The sequence below is a fragment of the Corapipo altera genome, unplaced genomic scaffold (genome assembly GCF_003945725.1).
Source record: "Corapipo altera isolate COAL_440 unplaced genomic scaffold, ASM394572v1 47, whole genome shotgun sequence".
Classification (NCBI taxonomy): Eukaryota; Metazoa; Chordata; class Aves; order Passeriformes; family Pipridae; genus Corapipo; species Corapipo altera.
Window position 1 is genome coordinate 5785180 of NW_020884897.1, and position 8719 is coordinate 5793898.

General features: G+C 43.5%; 1 long non-coding RNA gene across 2 annotated transcripts; it reads right to left on the reverse strand.

Annotated features, from left to right (window-relative positions):
* Window positions 1-556: 556 nt before the first annotated feature.
* Window positions 557-8401, reverse strand: LOC113949680. Of its 2 annotated transcripts, none has more exons than XR_003528520.1 (3): window positions 8309-8401; window positions 3958-4428; window positions 557-2068 (listed from the first exon to the last, which is right to left on the reverse strand). It is a non-coding gene; the product is annotated as an uncharacterized LOC113949680 (long non-coding RNA). The 2 variants fall into 2 exon arrangements; XR_003528521.1 differs by lacking the exon at window positions 8309-8401 and adding an exon at window positions 5944-7684.
* Window positions 8402-8719: the final 318 nt, after the last annotated feature.

An 8719-nucleotide genomic window follows, 5' to 3' on the forward strand; every position in this document is an offset into this window, starting at 1 on the left:
AGAGTTCACAATTTAATTATAAAACAAAAGGCCTGGAGTTTAAAAGAAGAGAGAAAATTGATGAGCAAAAGAGGTAACAGTCACAAAGTCAGGAGAAGCAAAATATTTTTTATCCCACTCTGTTTATTTTTTAAATTATATGCTTTTCAATTAAAAAAAAAACCCCAACCAACTAACCAAACTCAACATGCTTAATTTCTCTTTCCACTCTTCCTGTTTCTCAAGGCAATTTATATTTTTCAGTAGAAAGATTGCACTTTACGTAATTTTACATTTCCATTTAATCCTATTTAAGATTCTTTCTCATGTTTATAACTTCCACCTACTTACATACCATTGGTTCAGGTGTCTCTCACAAGCTCAGTGCTGTATTATCAGCAGGGACGTACAAGGGCTTTCTTTCCCTGGTGATCTATGAAGCAAGGCAGGTCACATTCATCTGTTTTGCTCTCATTCCTCTTGGTTTATTTGCCTATCTGTGATCCAGCCTCCAGGCTGGACTGTGTGCCAACATGTAGGTTTCCTATTGGCCTCTCAGCAGGACCCTCTGGATTTCCTGGAAACATCAGTCCTGCTCTAAGTCTTGGGACATTACCCACCATTATCCCACCCCTATAATTCCAATGAATTCCAGCTCACCTCTGCCACCCAACTCACTTCACAGAATCCATGGACACTCTTCCTGAGATACAGGATCACTTCTACCATTAATTTTAAAAGATAATTTGTGTCACCTCTGCAGGATACCCCCCACTTGTTGCTCCATTTGATGAAAATCAGAAACATATGACTACGAGTTATTACCCATATTACAGCAGACACCAGAATGTGCTGCTGCTGTGCAATGCGTAGGAGAAAAGGCACTAGAAGTGCAAAAGGCATCAGAGTCAGCACTAAGCTTTTTTTAAAAATCATTGTGTATTGAAAATCAGGGCTTAGACGTACACTACACACATTTGCACTGTTATCTCCTATTCAGATTCCACAGCTGTACTCTCAGAGCTCTCCTCTCTCCAGACACAGAAGAGGCACAGAAGGTTGGAGAGAAACACTCTTCTTCTGTGCTAGAAAGCTGGTTGTTAAGAAAACATCTCTTAGATGCGTAGGTCATGTTGCATTTGTCTCATCTGGGCTCATCTTTTCCCTACCAGGGATTGGCCTGTACCAGGCAGGGATGCAGAGCACTTTCTGACACATGTATATGTCCAGTAAACACTGAACCACCCCACACTTCACAGAAGCTTCCAGATACACTCCCAGCCCTGCAGCCCCAGCTCAGAACTGACCTTACTCTATTGAGGAGAGAAAAACCAGTACAAATGTGTATTTTTCAGTACTGGGTAGTTCTCATGGTGATTTTATCCATCTATAGTAATATCAGAAGGATGATATTAGCTGACCATGTCAGTAACAACAATCATGGCTGCTTGCCACCAGGAGAGAAGACTATGTTATTTTTCCTGACACACTGAATTTTCCATGTTGCATTTAGCTTAGTAAACAGTCAGCTGGAGCTTCCTATTCAGACTTCCCATAGTATAAACTGCTTTTTCTTTTCCTTCTAAAACAGTTTTCTATTTCCTCTCTTACATTCAAGGGGAAGTTAGAACTGAGATTGCACAAAAACTCTGCATAAACAATACTGATTTTACGTGTACCTTGAGGTGCACAGGGATTTCCACAGTGACCCAAGTTTAGATTTCTAATATATGTCAGTAGCTCAGGAGACATCTCTAGTCACAATTCATGTGAGTTTCCTCCACTCCTTTTACAGGTCATTCCACTCCCAAAGTCTGGCAGACATGATCCACTCAGGGGTGGCCACAGCTCTCCATCTGGGACACCCAGATAGCTGTACTTTCATCTTGTCCTTGTTTCATGGCCAGAAACAGCTGTTAGGGCAGCCTGGGCACTCTGTGGCTTCAGCCACCAAGTGCTTGGCCCTGCTCGACCTGTGGATGATTTAAAAACCTGCATTTCTCACCCTGGTGTGAAAACCATCCCTCTTACTGGACTATCTCTGCTGGATGAAAACCAGAAATGAATCCTCATGACACAGAGAAGGGCTCTGCAAGAGAGAAGAGGAATCATAAGGCTGTATTGAATAGACCATCTCAACAATTTCTAGGATTCAGTGGCATGAAGTAATTTTTTTACAGGCCTCAGTCTTCCCTGACTGAGCAGAAGAGATGCAAAGAACAATCAGACATGACTTTACAGAGTATCAGCAGCTAATGGTCTTATGGCAACCTTACTTCTTTCTCTGAGAGCCTGCCTACTTTTGCAGAGCACCAGACACGTCAAAGAACCCAATTAGAGTGGGTATATGTTATATTGTATCTGTAAATTACGGGCATAAAGTAACTGAAGACCGGGCAGCAGAAGTTTCTTTAAGACAGAAAAGCCCCAGGTAACTATGATGTGTGGCAATACCCAAGTATTTCCAAGCACAGCCAGCCAAGTGCAAGACACAAAGCCACTCTGACCCTCCAACAGAGGGGATAAGGGTAGGCATCTTAAAAAGAAGTTCAGAGACAACCAGCTCTGCTCTGTCCCTTTTTTTTGACCCTTTCCTTAGAATTATAAAAAACTTGGAGTTGGTTTATCAGAGAGGAGGCAGAGGCTAGTGGGAATCTCCGGACCCTTCCAAAAAAATCCATCTTGAAATATAAGTGCAAGTACAGGTAAAATTCACAGTAAACAACTTTTTAACCCAGCTCACCATTATGCTTTATGCAATATATTCCTTCTATAAGCAGAAGCATTTGATGTTTATTGCTTTGCAATTCATTCATTAGGGGCCTGAAATTTTCACATAATTTTCCTCGCAGATGTCCAACATAATAGAGAATGAGAGATTTAAAATTGCATCCAAACACACACACAAACAAATAGAAACAGAAAATCCTTTTATAACCTATGAGGACAAAAGCAGGAAGCACAGTTAAATATGCTCATGTTTGAAATGGTAAGGTTGGGGATACATGTATAAATACATGTATTTATGACCCCTACAGAATCTCAATATGGTGTTCGAGAGGACAGAACTACAAAATCATCATCATTTTTCAGAGCAGACACAACTTTTGCACAGGACCAGTTACAATTGAGCTCAAACACCTTTGTGCCTTAGTTTGCCACCTGTTGATAAATACACTCATACTTCACACATGGTGGTTATAATGGTATTTAAAGACTGTTGTGAAGTGTTCAGAAAAAATAGTGATAGAAACACGGAAATAAGTACAAAGGTAGAAAATTGCCAACATCCTCACTGCTAAGAAAATTTGAATTGATTCCACATCCCTTCAGAAGATTCTAAGCCACAAAATGTATGTAAATTATACGATTTCTCATTAAGGTTTAATTAGCTTTTAAAAATGGGTTCAAGCTAAAGAAAGAAATACATCACAGAGGAAAAATAAATAAATAGAAGACAGTATATTGCTCAAACCTGGAATGTGCAAGGTCTGGTTACAAGTCCTGGCTCTGCTGCAGACCTGCTACACACAGACAGAGCCAGGCCTGTCTACTGGTCAGTTTGATGATAGTGCAAAGTCCATGAAACTGAATGGTAATTTTCAGATTTGTGATTTTGCTCAATTAACAGTAATTATTACTGTTAAATCATCTCCTGAAAGTTTGTAATCAGCTGCTGTTAACAACAGTTTTAATATTTATCGTACCATTTACAGCTTAGACCTTTTTTACAGTCTGCTAATGAAACCCAGGGTTTAACAACAGCTGGCACTTACACTACAGCCTTATTTTAAAATGGTTTTTATGTCTTAAAGAAATCAAAGTAACCTGCTGAAGGGACAAGGCTGGAGGAGAAAATCTGTTAAGTGAGGGTTTGTTTGAACTATTTCTACAGCAGCACTTTACAAGGCTTGATACCTGATCCAAGCAGCTGATACAAGAAAGACACAAAGTGCACATGTTCACCTTGTCACTCACATGTGTAGGTACTCAGCACTGCTGCCTGGGCACCGAAATACCATCGCAGTCCAACTGGATTTTGGCACTGGATATAATTTAGAAATTGTCTCACCATAGCCTCGCCACTGTGTTATAAATGGTTCTTCAACTACAAAATAAACAGATCCAAATTGTCCCCTCTGTTTTTATCAAGGCTGCCACTCGTCAAATCCGTGCAATACAGACTGACTGCAGCATTCTATTAAAGTTTTATGACAGGAATAGCCCATTGTGCACAATCCCTTGTACGCAATGTACAATCCTGCCTTTCAAAATCTCTCTCTTCCTGCAAAGATGGGTAATAGCTTCAGGAACTGTAAAATATTACGTGGCTCGTAAGGTCTCACAAACTGCAACGTACTGAGTGGTTTGTGGGTTTCGGCAAGTGTTCCAGGTCAGCAATTACTAAATACTGGTGATTTATGAAGCCTTATCCCATAGATCTGCAAGCTTAAATATTTTATGAGAGTGTGTTTTAAAGCAGTGAAAAAGAAAACAAACAAACAAACAAACAAACCAACCAAACAAAAACCCCACTCCTAAAAAAGAGGTAGCCCAAAACTTCCTTACAAAGCAGAAATCCAGTCCTGTGTTAGTGGAAATTTTTATCACATCACCCAAGCGCTTCACAAACTTTAACAAATTAATCCTTTACGCTCTTCTGAGCAAGGAAATATTATCCTTTGTATTATACTTTGAGGAAATCCTAAAGACTGTAAAGCCCAAGTATTCCAATACATCTAGTCATTTTTGAGGGCTTGAGTTTCTGACTGCTCAATTCTATGTTTAGCTTCCAGGAATCCTGCATTATTTGCAGCTCTTCTTCATATGGACTTACCTTCTGAAGTACACCAACTACCTATTTTCTTTTTTTTTTTTTCTTTTCCTGAACTATAAATCCTAATTAAAAACCGTACAGTATCACAGAATCAAAGAATCACCAAGGTTGGAAGAGACCTTCAAGATCATCTAGTCCAGCTGTCAACCCAGCACCACGATTGTCATCCCTAAACCATGTCCCCAGGTGCCACATCCAGGCACCTCTTGAACACTTCCAGAGATGGTGACTCCACCACCTCCCTGGGCAACTTATCCCAATGCCTGATCACTCTTTCAGTGAAAACTTTTTTTATAATATCTAATCTGAACTTCCCCTAGCACAACAAAAGGCCATTTCCTCTCATCCTTTCCGTTGAGACACGGCAGAAGAGACTGACCTCCACCTGGCTACAACCCCCTTTCAGGTAGTTGTAGAGAGTGGTGAGGTCCCCCCTGAGCCTCCTTTTCTCCAGGCTAAAATATAAAACATAATCTTAAGAATGTACCACTAATACATTGAGAAGTAACTTACATGGTCCCTTCTACATCTGTTCGACCACAGATCAAGAAAAAATAATTAGTTAGTCTACTCTTCCTTGATTTTTCTGAACTAACAATCCGACTGTTCATGGACATTGCTCCTTCAGAGATGCATTCTCTCTCCAGATGGTTGAGTCTGAGATATAGAAGAACCAGCAGTAGTTTCTATTACCACACAGCATCCACTGTTGATTTGTAATATTTTACTCCTATCTGGGCACACATTCCTCAGCTACCAGTGTAACAAGGAAAAATATCAAACCTCTTTGATCTCAGCAGTGTGCCACTAAAAAATGGAAGCATTAAGAGATTAAGTTCTACATTCCCCACACTGAGAATTAGAAGTGGCCCAGGCAAGTAGAAAACTCTTATTGCTTTCCAGAAAAAGTTGACTGTTACTCAACTATACTAAATTTTAAGGGAATAAAAATCATAAACCCAACACACATATATTGACATGTTTATCAATATATAACACATTTATAACAGTGGGCTTTTAAAAAAATTAGTGTCAGAGTACTTTTATTCTTTAATAACATAGTTGAGCTGCTTTAGGAAAAAAACCAAGATAAACAGAACAAACTATCCATCAAAAAACCCTCCTACCTACAATGAGGCTGTGCCCATGTTCTGGTCTTAACAGGAATCACCATTTTCTCTCTCACATTTTCTCTTGATGAGCTCAGCCATCATAAACCCTCAGTCAGCAGAAGGAATGATACAGTGCAATCTCTTTATCAGTCTGATGGGTTTGGTTTCCTGCCCAAGTCTTGCATGGGGATACGGCCTGGGGGAGATGTGAAGACTGTATGCCTAAAGGGATAAGTATCAGGAATTTTGAGGTCCCTCTAGAACAAGGATATAACGGGTTCATGATAATTTTGAAAGCTCAAAACAGCGCTCCCTGTTTAGAGAGCTTAAAATTAGACGTTTTCTATTTTTCTTTTCTTGACAAGAGCTGCAATCTGCTGAAAAATGGTCTGGTATTAAAGAACAAAATCATATTGAACTCCTTTGTAAAATAAATTAAAAAAAAAATAATTAAAAAGAGCAATTGTTTCACTGTTTTAGACTTTAAAGCAATCAATAGTTTATGTATCAGCTCCATGGTGGCCACCTAATGGATCAGTTACACTTCCTGCACTACCCAAGGAATTGTCTGTACTTCTGAACACCCAGAGCTGGTTTATTCTTTTTCCTATCAGGTTCTATCCTATCCATCTTCCTGGTCTCAGGGTTTATTCCCCATAACAATTCTGTGAAATTGAAACAACCTAGTAAGGAAAATACCCCATGGTTTGCCCAGGAGTGAACACTGAGGCACAACTTCCCTTGGATGAACAGCAAAGCTTCGTGTTCGATAAGGACTGAGCTCCTTCCAGGCACTGCGATGTTCTTTACTGCCTCCACCAGCCAGAGACTTTTAACAGTACAGTAACATCAAAAACAGTTCCAAAGGGTACTCGGGTGTCAGGTCTTCTAAGTCAATTGCTGTTACTGTCTCTATGGGAATCTCTAGCAGATAGCTGGAAGGCAGGCACATGACTTATCAATTAGGATTAAAAATAGGATCCAGAGGGTCCTGTCTGGATTAGCTTCAGAGATGCATATAAGCAGCAATGCATGGTACAGGTAATTATTGACAACTGATTGTAAGGTGATGTAGTTTTGCCACTCCTGAAGTTGAAGATGAGTTGAGGACTGGGAGCAGTCCTGGAAGATGATAGGATGATCCTTACCAGACTTTTTTTTTTAAGTCCTGAGAAGAAACTACAAGTTTTCCATTTGCCTAATTAACTGTAGTTAGAAACAAATGATGATCTGTACTAAATAACTAGGACTGTTTAACAAGACTCATTTGTTCTTTGGTCAAACAAAAGAATTCCTGAATCTTGTGGAATTCACTGCAGTTTTATATAACTGAAGATATACTCTATTCCCCAGCTTGGTAAACTGAGGCTGAAAAGTCAGGGGAGTCAGAAGAGTCCTACAGAGACTTTACCTGTGGCGAAAGTCCCTCATCTACCACAATGTCCTGTGCTTACCCCTGTCTCAGTTTGCATTCCCTTTCCTTCCTGTGCATATTATTCAATCCAACCTGGCATTCTCCAGCCTAGGAGGAAGCCCCTTCAAACAAAATGCATTTTACTTCCCAGCAGAGTTTCTTTGCTTGTCATGCTGCAGGAGCAGCAGAGAGGAACCCATTGTCAGAGAGAAGCAGTGTCTGGATACTGCTTAACAACCCTGTCTTTCTGATAAATCCTCTGTCTGTCAGGATTGTTCCTCAGCCCTTTGCTTCCTCTGCCTTCTCTTCCTCTGCACGATGAACAGCGTGAGGGTGGTGAGGCACAAGTTGCCCAGAGCAGCTGTGGCTGCCCCATCCCTGGAAGTGTTCAAGGCCAGGTTGGACAGGGCTTGGAGCAACCTCGTCTAGTGCAAAGTGTCCCTGCCCATGGTAGGGGGTTGGAACTGGATAATCTTTAGGGTCTCTCCCAAACCGAGCCATTCTGTGATTCTATGAGACAACGCTCTGCAGGCTTTCACAACCCACACGGAACAGAAGGCTCTTTCATTAAAGATTCTTCTCCTAAAAACCTCCTATTTGCGCATATCCCTTGCTTTTGAAGCCACAACTGCTCAGCCTTATTCCACAGGAGCTTCTGTACCCAGATCTGGAATACCCTGTGGAAGGGTCTGTAACCCCGGACAGGCACCTGCTGTGGCAGCGCTCGGAGGGGACACCGAGCCCCCGTCACCGAGAGCGCCGGCCGTGCCCCCACAGCTCAGCGCTGCCCTAAGCCAGAGGCGGCGAGACGGTGCCCCCGGACACACACGCTCGGTACCACCAGAGTGGGAGGCGCCGCCGCTCCCACACCAAAGGCAACTCGACCTTCCCCTTCCATTTTCCTTCTTTTCCTTTTCCCTTCCCGCCCGATCCCGGCGGGGGTACGGCGCGCGCGAGGAGACAAACCTCCTCGGGGCGCGGGCGCTGTCGGGCGGCGCCGACCCCGCCCCCCCCCCCCCCCCCGCGCTCCCTTCCGCGCCGGGTGACGTCAGGCGCCTCACGCGCCGCTCCGCGCGTCACACGCCGCGCGCGAGCGCGCGCGCGCCCCAGGCGCTCTCCCCCTTTCCCCCCCTCTTTCCATGCTCGGCCAATCCGCGGGCGGCGCCGCCCGGTCCTGCGCGCGCCCGCCCCGCGAGGCGGCAGCGCCGGCCAATCCCTTCCGCCGGCGGGGGTGGGACTTCCGCCCGGAGCCGGAAGCGGGTCTCTCATGCGAGCGGGTGGTTGAGTCTCGGCTCGGAGACGTTTCGGGCCCGGAGCCGCCGCCGCCGCCCCCGCGCCGCCCCCGCCCCGCCCGCCCCCGGCGCTGCCGCCGCCCCG